The sequence below is a fragment of the Protopterus annectens genome, chromosome 10.part0 (genome assembly GCF_019279795.1).
Source record: "Protopterus annectens isolate FY-2018-M chromosome 10.part0, PAN1.0, whole genome shotgun sequence".
Taxonomy (NCBI): Eukaryota; Metazoa; Chordata; order Ceratodontiformes; family Protopteridae; genus Protopterus; species Protopterus annectens.
This window is the reverse complement of record NC_056744.1, coordinates 762,863,252-762,877,130: the sequence shown is the minus strand read 5'-3', so window position 1 is coordinate 762,877,130 and position 13,879 is coordinate 762,863,252. Positions and strand designations below refer to the sequence as shown.

The 13,879-nt window shown below is 38.5% G+C and overlaps 1 protein-coding gene across 10 annotated transcripts in view; it reads right to left on the bottom strand.

Moving 5' to 3' along the window:
• SGIP1 (SH3GL interacting endocytic adaptor 1) overlaps nt 1-13,879 on the bottom strand; it is a 1,172,197-nt gene that overhangs the window by 934,719 nt on the left and 223,599 nt on the right. The gene's annotated exons all lie outside the window — the stretch shown is intronic.

Here is a 13,879-nt window from a genome sequence, read left to right as displayed (position 1 = left end):
TAAACTAGTCAAGTCATCTGCTGTACTTCTAAATGATATATAGCTAATTAAAGGGGTCCAAGAAAAAAAATCTAATTTCAAAGACAGGTAAACTATGTTTATTAAGAAATGAAAGACATTATTAAACATTGTTGTGAAACATTGCTATGTTTTGGAATGCAGCCTTACACTCTAATGAAATAGGAGTCGAAAACCAATACATATATAAACCAGACTCCTATGAATATTTGCAACAATAAACCAGTTTGCAATCATTTAAAACAATGTTAAGTGAAAATTCATATGCTGATCAAAACTCAATGAGGCTTATTTCTTAAACCATTTACTAGTGAATACTTTTGGAAGTTTACGTCACTTTTTTTCAATTTTTTTCTACCTTTGCTGCTTATTTGTAAATGTTCTTCTTGTTTCGGCTTTTCCCAGTTAGGGGTCGCCACAGCAGAACTCCAGTCCGCTAATGATTGGCAGTAGATTTTTATGGTACTGAGGTGCCAGCCTGATGCCCAACCTTCAACGAAGGCATGCCCATTCATGCATGTCTTTCAAACACCACTCGACTGCAGGGAGGACATGCAGACTCCACACAGAAGGCACTCCAGCCAGGAATTGAATGGGACAACCTCTTGCTGTGAAGCAACAATGCTACTGCTGCACCACCATGGCTTCTTGCTGCAGCTTCAAAATGCTTTGGTATATTCTAAATTTTTTTCTCAGAATGATACAAGGATTAATAGCAGTATTCAGGCTGTCTTAATCTAATGACCATGTATGCCTTGCCAATACCCACCTTCAGACTTTACCTCATTTCTTTAGGAGGGAGAGGCCAGTTAGAGCTAGGGTATATTTGAGAGTACCCATGCAGTCATCCAGATTTACATTCAGAGAAGGTATTGAAATACATTGCTTAATCTGCTATGTAAGTTTATTCCAGTGAAGGGGAAGGTGTAGGGTGATGACTCTATCTTTTCATCATATTCTCTTTATCTGCTGATGAAGGTTCAGGTCTCTAGGTCTAGTGTCAGATGCACTGTTTGACTTTTTCAGATTTAGGAAGTCAAGGACCACTGGATCTACAGTGGCTCAGTAAGCAAGATACAAATCACCCCAAAGGAATTTGTAAGATACAGAGCACAGGCAAGATAAAGATATGATCATTAATTTTGGGTACTTTAAATGCATTTAACCCTAGTTGCCATTGGGTCTCTTTATCTTCTAATAAAGTTCTTATATCTTCACCCCTTGGATTAATGCTTACTTGTTCCAAAATGCCAAATTGAAATCCTGAACAAGAAGAATTAACCCGAGGTTAAATGCATCTAAAGCACCTGGAATTAATGATCATATCTCTATCATGCCTTTTTTAAAATGTAAGGGTTTATTACTAACTTGAATGGAGTTTTCAATAATTACATTTTCTTCATCTTTCGGCTTTTCCCAGTTAGGGGTCGCCACAGCTGAACTCCAGTCCGCTAATGATTGGCAGTAGATTTTTACAGTGCTGAGGTGCCAGCCCGATGCCCAAACTTAAACGAAGGTACGCCCATTCATGCATGTCTTTTGAATGCCATTTGACCATGGGGAGGACATGCAGACTCCACACAGAAGGTGCTCCAGCCGAGAATCGAACGGGAGAACCTCTTGTTGTGAGGCAACAATGCTACCACTGCACCACCGTGCCTCCAACAGTTTTCAATAAATACATACACAAAAGAAATGTGGTTTTAGTGAGATTTTGAATGTGAATATTTAAACATAAGTACCAGTTTTGCTTTGATCTGTATTTTATATGGAATAGGTATTTATTTTATTAGTATTGTCTTAGTATTTGTGTAATGCTATAATATATATATTTAATAACAAAGGTTTCTGCTATTCAACATGGGCAGCAAGTTTTAAATTAAACCCACTGAGCTTTAAGAAGAACATGTTTTAATTAGTTAGTTGTTTTATTGGCTGTTAATGTGAACTATTTAAATCAGGGGTATTGCTATATTGAATTGTTCTGAAGAAGTCCACTATGGATGAAAGGGCTCAAGCAAATAAAGATTTTGATATTTTTTATGTGGCTGTCCATTTTCTCCAACACAATTATGGTGCTTTTTGTTGTTTTACTTCATGTTTTCTGAAATAAACTATACTATACTTTTTAGTATTCAATTTAAGCAAATTGTCTATATATACAAGGTAGAGTAAAATCTTTCTGAAGGGTACAGATATATGGGGGGGGGGTGACAATTGCACACAGTTTGCTGTTGTTTTCAAAATTGTTTTTTGTTATCATTTTTGAGATCAGAGAAGTAGGCGTAAAACAGGAGAAGACCCATAAGCTGTATGAACAGCATGACCACTATTAACAGCTTGCATGACCCTGTCAACGAATTTCATAAAGTTTTACAGGCATAATGACCCTTAGCAAAGTGAAATTGTTGTGAGCCAAGCCTAATGAAATTCTTGATATCATAATTAATGAGATTGGTTATAAAGTGTGTGACGTCCAGCTATATCCCACCGGACTGCAACCAATTAAATGTGACATCCTGCCAATACCCCATTGGACTGCCAACAATTAATGTGACATCCCTTACTATCCTGGGTCAGTAACTAAGGAGCTTCAATCCTTACTACTGACTCCAATGTGAGACTGTCACTTAAACAGGAGTAATATATCACAATTTTCCCTTAAGATCACAACAGAATATGGTTTATAATCTGGGACTGGACTGTATACTTCTGTCGACCCCTAATGCATTTCCTTATTACACACTTCAGAGCAATGTGTCCTGGATTAAGACATCTGATACAGTCACACTCAAAGTAAATTTAAATCGAGCACATCTAAACACTTCTCGGAAAGCTTGACACATATTTCTAGCTGTGTCCCTTACCCAAATCAGTGTCTTCATGCCCTCCTAAATGAGAGTTCAATTATGAAAATTAAATATCAAAATAAATGATAGCTATGATCAGAAGCCACCAGGTCTTTGAGGTGCCTGGGGAGTATCAGACATGTATAAGCACTCTCTAATCTCCAAAGAACACACTGATTTCCAGCCACAATGTAAACTAATGAAAAACATTTAATAATAAGTAAAATGATTACAAGATTGTAAATCAATAACTTTCAATAAACACCAAAATTCAATCACCAGCAATGTAAAATTAAATTGTAATATAGAAGTCCATCATTCTAGAAAAACTCTATCTGAGTAAATAAATGTCCTAATTTAACTAGAGAATACTGTCCCTGATCTAATCGAATACATAACAGCAAGGCAAAGGCATACTTTTTTTGGTGAGTTCTCTTTTCTTCAGGTATCACTGTATAGCACTGTAACTGACTGTAACTCTTCACACACAGCTGCTTTTCACAAACTGCACAGTACTTGACTAACTGCACATCTTAACAGTCTCAACTGTCTTATTTTTAAAAAATAACAGTCAGCGGTTTGAAAAAGTTATTTTTCTTGTCAATCAGCTGTTCAAATAATCACTTGGCAACCAGGAACAGTCTAATGACATCACCCACTGTTCAGCTGATTCTGCACAGTTTGCACTTTACAATCTCCCTCTCAAATATGCACAATTAGAAATGTATCAAAACACTGACAGATTCTTTAAGCATTCTGTATAAACAGGGAGAAAGCTTATTTACATTTTCACAATTAGATATGCTGGCATACAATACAAGTTAATCTGAGAATATACACAAATCTCCTGCCGGGCAGGCTAACACAGATGAGAGTGTTTTCATTTTCTTCACATAAGAAGAAATTGGATTCATTAAGCTGACTGGTCTACAATTTTCAGCATTCATGGTATGGCCACTCTTGTGGAGGGTGTCACTATAACAGTATGCCAGGATTTAGAAACATAGCTACTGGCTATGTTTAGTTTAAATAATTTAAGAGGTGTTTCATCAAGATCATATTTAATGTTGTTTAATAAACACTCTGGTATGTTGATAAAATCCATGGAGGAGTTGTCTTTGGACATTGATAGCACCTTAATAACACATTTTGTAGTGATTTCAGGCTGGAGTAGGGGATTCTTGGATGAGTGGTGTTTGAAAGGGGGTTACTTGGGTGAAAATTTTGGTGAACTTATTTGTTAGTATATTTGTGATATTAATTGGTTTGGTGTAGGGAATCCTTTAAGGAAATTTTCAAGAACATTGATGAGCTTTATTTTTTAGTTGTCTGACAAAAGTAAAGCAGGACTTGTCGTTATCCTTCACTTCAAAAGTTAATCTTTTTTAATGGGTTGTTTGCTGGTCATTATAGTGCTTATCAGTTTCGTTGTAATATATTTGTACTATCTTTATTCTGAAGAATTCTAGCCCTACTTACTTTCACTTGTTACCAAGTTTATTTATGTTAGTTGACCACCAAAGGGGGGGGGGGTGCAGTGGTTATTTTTAAATTTCCCCAAAGTATTTGGGAATTTCTAAATCTATGCATTTATCTAACTGGGCATAAAACTCCTTAGTGAAGATGGCGCCTATGTTTTACTGTGGTTTTACTATTTTTGCATATTTATGCATGTATCACTTTGGAATATGATCATAGAGTCTCATTATGCCATAAAGGCCTTGGCTTATCCATTGGTTTATACTCTAGAGTGCAGTATGTGGGAGAGCATCTGGAGTATCAAAAACATGCTTTTATTTTATGTTGAATTTATGGATATGGAATAGTGTGACACTCATTTACACTGATATTGAGGTAGTGGTAGTCACCCACTTACTGAAAGCTGGTATACCAATACAAACTAATTAACACATGCACAACACATGTGCACCACATGGACCACTTGAATTAGTTATTGGGAGAAGTGTGCTATCTCTGTTTGTTGCATTCTATAGTTTTGTTTCAAGCATCATGGCTATAGTTATGTTTTGACTTATGGGATTTTAGCCAGAGCAGGAAAATGTAGTATATGAGACAGAATAAATGAACAACAATATGAATGGCTGCTTGCCTGCACACTAGCTGTCAATACACTATTTTTATCCACACTTCTCCAGAAAATGAAAACAGGTCAAACACTATCACAGGTCGAAGAATCTCCCCTGAGAAAATGAAGCCAATTCCCAAAGGTAGTATGAAGTTTGGTATTCATCTGAAAAAATATGTTTTTGTTTCTTGCTGGGGAAGAACAGCAATTTTGTCAGTGATGTACTCTGAAAAATATGTATGTTACAAAGTCTGGGTGATGGTACTGAAAATATGAGTTAGAATACTACATTTAACTTTCTTTAAGAAATAGTACTTTTATCACAGATTTTTAAAATACTAGTTTTAAGAGCCTATATTACGAACATAAGTACTAAAAATTCTAAAACTTTGCTAAAAAGCAAGTTGACACAGAAGGCATAAAATTGTCTGGGCTTAAAAAGACTTGGCATGTGACTTGAAAAGTTTAACAGATCTAACAACATCATGTGATATGGCCAAACCAAATGAAAAAAAAATATATATGCAAATGATTAAAAGCAGGTCTGTTTTGAAAAGGAATATGGACAATACCTTAAGTCTTCAGTATAAACACATAAAATGACTGTTTACAAACAATGCAAGGAGAACCAGTGGTAGCATATGCTACCGAGTGCATTATCAGTCTCGGTCAAGAAAAATAAAGTACACTGACTGGAAAGTAACATATCTAAATAAAATATTATTCAGCAGCAAAAGTGCATGTCTTAAGAATGAGAAACACTGAATTTAACTGTAATGTTATTTAAAGATAGCATTAAAATCATCCGCAGTGGTGCAGCGGTAGCATTGTTGCCTCACAGCAAGAGGTTCTCTCATTTGATTCTCAGCTGGAGTGTGGGGAGTTCTTTCTGTGTGGAGTCTGCATGTCCTCTCCACAGTTGGGTGGACATTTGAAAGACATGCGTAAATGGGTGTGCCTTCGTTGAAGGTTGGACATCGAGCTGGCACCTCCACGTTCGTGAAAATCTACTGCCAATCATTAGTGGACCGGAGTTCTGCTGTGGCGACCCCTAACCGGGAAAAGCCAAAAGACAAACAACAACATTAACATGTGATAAAATATGAGCACAAATTGTATAAATGTAGACATAAAATATTTTCTAATATAGTGAGTCTAATGTCAGCTGAACAGAGACACTAACAAAAACATAATAAATATATTATGCTCGACTTATATTGTTTTTAAAAAAATCTGATCCTTATTTCTGTTTAAGTAGGGAGCCGGGTAACATGTAAGTTATATTGTTAGAGAAACAGCAGGATGAATTTAGGGCAACCATCGCACTGTGATAGAGTAAGGTTGAAGGCTAATAATAACAAATGTAGGAAACCAGGTAAAAATAAAATATTAGGCACATCAAAAGACTTTTCGAAACCATAAACATAAATAAGTATCTACACAACACCAAATCTCAAAAATAAACTATGTATTTCTCCTATTTCTTTTTTTTAACTTATTGTTATGTCTGTGACCTATTTTCAAAAAAGAAATGAAGTAGAATGTATACTGACTTGGAGGGTGGGATAGGGTATGGGTTGAATTTCCTGTCAATGAGAAGAGTACCATCAGATTTTGTTATGTGGGGAAGAAAGAAGAAACCCACTTTCAGCAAGTAACTTATTTGTATTTTACAGTCTGTGTGCATTTGTACTGTTTACAAAGTAAAACTGCATTAAGCTTCTCAGACTTATGCTTCAAATAGGTGTATAAAAGACAAGAGGTATCAGTATACACAGCAGGTTTTGTCACTGTCCTTGAAGAATCCCTAATGCATATATAACAGATATGTAGGTCAGCGGATCCACAGCAACTAAACTGAACTATCAATCTCCTCTACTCATTTCAAGTCAGCCAGGGCCTAAAGCTTTCACCTGTAAAAAGTTCTGTCACACTAACATACAGCAGAAGTCTTGGTTCATTTTAGCCTGTTACTCCTACCACCCTCTGGCCAAAGGATGAATCAATTTAAACAGCCCTATACATCTAATCTGACTGAAACAACAATTAGTCAATTTGCTGCCTAACTATTTAATTACTGTTACTCTTGAGCAAATCAAAGGAGAATCCTGCTTACTCAGGCATCAGACATGTGTCTCAATTTTTTTTACTCTATCATAAAGATGTTGTTTTCCTGTAAGCCTTTCAAGACTTACCTCTCAGCTGTATAGATTTTCACAGAATGTCCAGATTTTGGCCTCATATTTTTGTCAGTTTTTCAGAAAATTGTGGTTTTCTGGCTAATTAGTGATAAATCATTAAAGCCTGAAGGTAGAAAATAATGACAGACATTTGAGTTTTAGACTTCATATCCTTCAGAAAATTTATGCTAATTCAAAACCTGTTATTCTTTAACTTTTTAAGTTTGTAAGAGCAATATGTAAAATATGACCACAATTTTGGGCCTTTGTCCCACTTTTATTCATGTCTTTGCCCAGATTTCTTTCTATAAGAGGTTGAGAGGTATGTTTTCAGAGCATAATCTGAAATCTTATGCTGTTTAATAGATACCCACCCTTAAATCTCACATCATATTTTTTAACTAAATGTTACCTCTGTGATACCCCACCACTGGGCCAGTAATCAAGGAGCCTCAATCCTCACCACTGGCAATAGTGAGAGATGTACACTGGGAGCATGACAAGTACACACACAGTATTTACAGATGCAGCTCTCTGCATCAAGTGCAATTTCCCTGAAGAGCACACAGAGACCACAGTCAGTACAGGGCCGGTTTCTCCCTCTTTCTCCAGATTCCCAGTAAGACTCCCCACTGGCACAGCTATAGAGTTCAGATCTCAGCTGAGTGGCCAAGCCAAGACATCCAGCACCCTCTCTGTCCATCCAGTGCTTCATGTACTTGCCCAAGTAGCTAACACATACACTCTTTGAGGATTGATTTATACACACACACACACACACACACACACACACACACACACACACACACACACACCTGGGAAAGACTGGCACAGGTTTACCAGCTATGACCCTTTTTCCCAGAATATAAGGTAGTTAGTGCCACCAGTGAGCTCCTTATCAGTTACTTTAAGGACCTTAACAAAGGGTGTCCACTCTTACTGTGTAATGTTACTGTCAATACAAATGGTAGCTTGACCAAGAGCAAGGCTATTAGGAGTGACCCACACTATCACCAAATAAATATGCAAGTACACTCAGAACTTAAATATCTCTACACAGATCAGCCACAATGAAAGGTTTAAATGTATTTAATATTAAATAATAAAAGAACAAGGTGATACTAAATATGTATTTAAAGTGACATCAGAGTTCAAAATCACAGGAATATTTAAGACAACGTGGGAGGACAGCCTCAAATAAAGAAAGAAAAAATGTCTAAACTAAGCTTTAATATATTCCTGACTATATCTATGAGAATTACTATACCCTTGTACTAACTTACAGAGCAAGGCAGATGTGGTGAATGGATCTTCTTTAGTTGTTGTCAGGTCAAAGACAGAATACAGAATGCTCAGTCTCTCTAAGAGACTTCTCAAATTAATATTTCGAATATTACTGCTGGGATAGCTGGCAGAATGACATAATTTTTGTCATCTGACTCTACCCCAGGTGAAACCCCCACTGATGGAAACTAGCAATATTTAGCATCTACCTGTAAAAATACATAGATCTCAGATCTTCGGCAAATGCTGAAAATCATAAAACATTGCCCAGAATGATACCGCAGTACAACGACAAAATGATTGACTTCAACAATTGGCTAAGCTTCTGGTGTCATTCTAAGGGGATCCAGTATCTGTCTGCCTGGGAAATGATGATTGACAGGCCATGATGCTTTGACAGAGAGGCCTGCACCTGTCACCTCTGGGATTCCGGATACTGGCTAAGGCTCTTGCTGCCCCTATAGTGCCTTTTTTAGTCAAGGTTCAAACATGAAATGCACCACCATAGTGGATACAAACAAGCAAAATCTAAGGGTAATGCCACTCAATGCTAGAAGTCTGAACCTCAAAATCCACTCACTCGAGGCACTCCTTAAAATGGAGAACATCGACATCTGTGCAGTGACAGAAACCTGGTTTAAGGCTCCAGAGAGCATCCCTGCATTACCAGGCTACAATTCTTACCACAATTTTCGGCCACCTAACCTAGACCGAAACACTAAAGTAGGAGGCGTGTCCATATTCATGAAGGATACCCACACCTCCAGGCTAGTTGCTCAACATAATGCATCCACAATTATCCAAGTACAATTAACACTGGGCAAGACTGCAATTCAGGTTGTAGCTTGTTACAGATCCCCTACCATCCCCCAGGATGCCCACTCCATGTTTTTCAATATACTGGATAATATTAAGGTACAGCCCAATACCCTAATATTGGGAGATTTCAACTACCCCACCATCAAGTGGGAAAACTACTCATGCACTAACTTATTTGCTCAACGTTTTCTGGAATTCATCAATTCCAATGTCCTGGATTAGCTTGTCCATACCCCCAACAGGGGGAGCAACATCCTAGACCTGGTCATTGTCAATATGGGTAACAGATTCTCCATGCCAGAGGTCAACTCCTCGCTGGTCAGATCTGACCACAAGCTAATCACCATAGACATCCATATCCTACCTCTACCCCTCATTAAGGAAACCACCATAAAAGATTTCTCCAAAGCCAACTTCATGCTTCTTAAGACAGAAGTGGCTAACTTCATGACATCCATACAGATGAAAATAGAGGCACGACTGCTGAATCATACACAAATGCACTGTATAAGCACATACACAAGTGCATGGACCATGCCGTCCCCGACAGAACCAAGATGCTATCCTCCAAAAAAAGGAAGCCAGTCTGGTGGTCCCCTGCCATAAACAAACTCTACAACAGAAGGAAGAAACTGTTGCAAAAAGAGTAAAAACCCATGATTGCAGGAACTCCCTGGTCAGCCTCAGTAAGAAGCTGAGATCCCTCATAAAACTTTCCAAAGCTAGTTATGAAAATAAAATCGCCATGGATTCTAAAGACATCCACAAAGCATTCTACAGCTAGGTAAAGAATCTCAATGGCAACACTCAGATCTGCTCTGAGTTACAGCACAATGGCACTAGATTTACTGAACCAACTGATATTGCCAACATCCTGGCAGACAGGTTCAGTGCAAACTTTACCACCCCTCACCCCCCAAAGGGCCTGTCTCCATACCGGGAGATTGCAAAGCCTTTGTAATTACGTATGCACAAGTAAAGACCGCACTCTCCAAAGCCAAGAATACAGCATCCATGGGACCAGACAACATCCCAGGCTGTTTTCTGCATGAACTACAGAATGAACTGGCACTCCACCTAAGTATCATGTTAAACCATAGCCTCACTTCAGGTTTTGTGTTTATGGAATGGAGCACAGTGACAGTTATCCCACTCAAACAAAGGGGGTGCCACCACTGACCCCGGGAACTACCTCCCTATTAGCTCTACTGCCTCATTAGCCTGATGAGCATGGTCTGCAAGGCCATGGAATGTATCATCCTGGAGCTTATAAACAAAGACATAGGTAACCTCCAAACTCTGGACCCCACTCAAGTTTGGGTTTGTAAAAGGTAGATCATGTCTCCTAAACCTGATTGACTTCTTTGAAGCAGTCACCAGAGCCATAGACGAGGGTAAGGTGGTGCACACAGCCTATCTTGACCTCACCAAGGCTTTCAACACCATCCTCTACTTCGGTATTATAGATAAACTCACTGGACTGGGCATAAATCTCTATGTCACAAGATGGGTGGCCAACTGGCTCACTGACAGAACCCACATAGTGAAAGAAGCCGACTCCAAATCTGACTTCAGGCCAGTGACAAGCGGAGTACCACAGGGTTTGGTCCTGGGTCCTCTCCTGTTTGGTATCTACTTCTCAGAAGTCAAGGCTAATACACCTGATCTCTGGCTAACAAAGTTTGCAGATGACTGTAAACTAGGAGCCATACTAGATTCACCTAAGGATGTGGACATTCTATAATGTGGCCTCACCAAGACTGATGCTTGGTGTCAAAGTCATGGTCTAAAGCCAAGACGTGCACTGTCATCCCCTTTGAAAGAACACTGTACCCCTGAACTACCACATAGGTGGTAGATACTAAACACAGTGTGATAAGAGACTTTGGGACACAGGTGGACAGTAGTCTCTCCTTTGATAATCACATCGTCACATTAGTCAGGAAATTCTTCTATGTGGCACACTTTCTCACAAAGGGGTTCTCCTTCAGAAAAAGAGATGTCATCGTTCCTCTCTGCTCATCCCTCATCAGACCCATTATAGAGTACAACACCCTGTTTGGTATGTACCTTGCAAGACATCTACAACAACTAGAAAGGCCAAAGAAATATCTCACTAAGAGGATTACCGGTCTCAAACAGATGCTATATGCAGACCGTCTCAAAAAACTCCAGCTCTACTCCATCGCATATCGCCTACTCAGAGGCGACCTCTGCTTAACATACAAAGCCATGTCTAACCCAGATCTGATGGACATGCTACACTTAAAGAAATCCCAGTCTCTCTGGGCCACATGCTCCAGGGACCTAAACCCTGTCACCACAATAAACAGAACATGCTGGAGGAAAAGATTCCTGTCCCAGAGACTTTCCATGCTCTGGAAAAGACTACTCATTTATGTCAAGCAAAGCTCCTCATTAGTCCTCTTTAAGAGAAATCTTGACAATTGGATGGGAAACAGGAAATTCACCCAAGGGATCACTTCTGTGTCTCTGCTCAACAGACGCACAGGAAAATAATTTTCTTGGGTGGCAAAAGCCAGGGAACCTCTTTTGGCTAGGCTTATATAGGCCTTAGGGCTGATAGCCTAGTACTTACCTATGAACTTATGAACCTATTCCTTCCACATTGCAAGCCTAGTAATTATTTCTAGTTAAAGACAACATAGAGAGCTCCCTCGTACAGACATCCTGTCTCTTGCTGTCATAAAGTAATTTAATTTCAGCAATTTTTCTGATGTTTTGCTAGACTGAAGTTAACCTCCTGTATTCCAGTTTCCACTGGTAAAATATATACATTTAAACAGTTACAACAATGCATGTACATTTCTGTTCTATTACAGTAGGGCACACTCTGGATCCATTTTAAACACAAGCATTTTGAAAACCCTTTTGAACACACATGTCTGTAGAAACAAGTTTGATATACATATAACATACAGTCCTAATACAGTTATAACACCAGCATCTTACACAAATCATTTTAATATTCACCAACGACATATAATTATTTACAAAATTCCAGATATCTGTGCTAACAGTATCTCCTTTTGTGACAACCCCACTGTATTTCTAATGTAATGAATCAGAAATGTTGTACTATGGTTGTACTGGCAGTTGCTGCAACAGTTTGACTGCATACTGTTAACAATGCTGCCTTATTTCATGTCAAACTGCCTGAAGTAGGACATACTATCCTGTTAGTATAAACAGTTAACAGAAAAATGTTGGAGCAGTGTATATTCTTGGCAAGCAGAAACCATTACCTACTGGCCAAATGGTTAGCTCCATGGCACAGAAGGGCTACACCCTTGCTACGACTCAGAAGATTCAGGTCAGATTAGCATCACAAGTAATGGTGGAGCCAGAAATCAGGGTGAGAAAGATGACTAATGAAGTGTAAACCAGTTCACCTTTTTTTCATGGAGAAGATATGGAAACATGCTTGGACTGTCACCTAATGTCATAATAACCTTTGGAAACTGGGGACTGAGAGATACAAGAGATGTGCCCTTTGGTTAAAACAAAATGTGATGACAGATTTAAGGCAGGACATGCCTCCTCATAACAAAGCCTGCAAGCTTACACTCAGTGATGCAGCCTACACTTTGCGGAAAGTAAGGTTCAAACCTGCTACAACACATCTAGCAATTGTCCCCTTCTATAGCAATGGTGATGATTTAGTATCCTTCCCACTTCGACTCTGAGCCTTGTTGACCAGCTACCTGCTGTGTACCTTGGAGAGTGCTGGTTGCCAGTGATAGGAGACAGTTAGATTAGAAGTGAGCTAAATTTTGAGCCAGCTTAAGGAGGACTAGTAGCAGCTACCTTGACATCCGGTCTGTGACCTTGCAGGAAAAAAGGATAAAAAAATCAGCCTATCTAAATGTTTTTTCAAAAATTCACATCAATTGCTTTAGTATCCTTTAACACATATAGATTCAGGACAATGAATCAAGCTCAGAGCTGGTAGATGCTACCTCTCCCTATTCATCAACCAGCACTAAATTACTATAGCAAAACAGTACAATTCTAGACTTGACTATCCAGCCTAAATTTCCATTTAATAACCATCTTATAAAATGGATTCAGGAAGGAACATGATTTATCTTGATACACCGCTTTACATTAACAAGAAAATGTGAAAAACAGGTGCACAGATTTCTGTCCTGACAGTGGGCTCTGTAAACTCCCAAGACCTTCATGATAATCAGTCACACAAAACTGCTGGAACAGAAGATGCAGTGTCTTAATACATATAAGGGTTGAGAAAACATGAAAAATGGCTTGTGTCTAGCTGAAACTTGACAAAGCACAGAAACAATTGTGTAGCACAACATTTTAGTCTGAAGATTTTGGTATTGCTATGTAAACTGTACTAGGTGACTTCAACAATCCCCTATATCATCACTTCTTATGTGAATAAAACTGGCAATGACAGTATTTCACAAGGTTATCATCATTTTATACAGAGGCTCCTATCAAATGATCAAACGGACAGATTGTTGAAAGTTATATGATCAAAACCATATGATCAAAAATTCAGTCCATTGAACCTTTCTGACTGAGATCACTTTACAGTAGGGATCAGGAAATTTTCCCTTTTCCCCACTGTAGTATGATCTCGGAGTTGATATGAATAA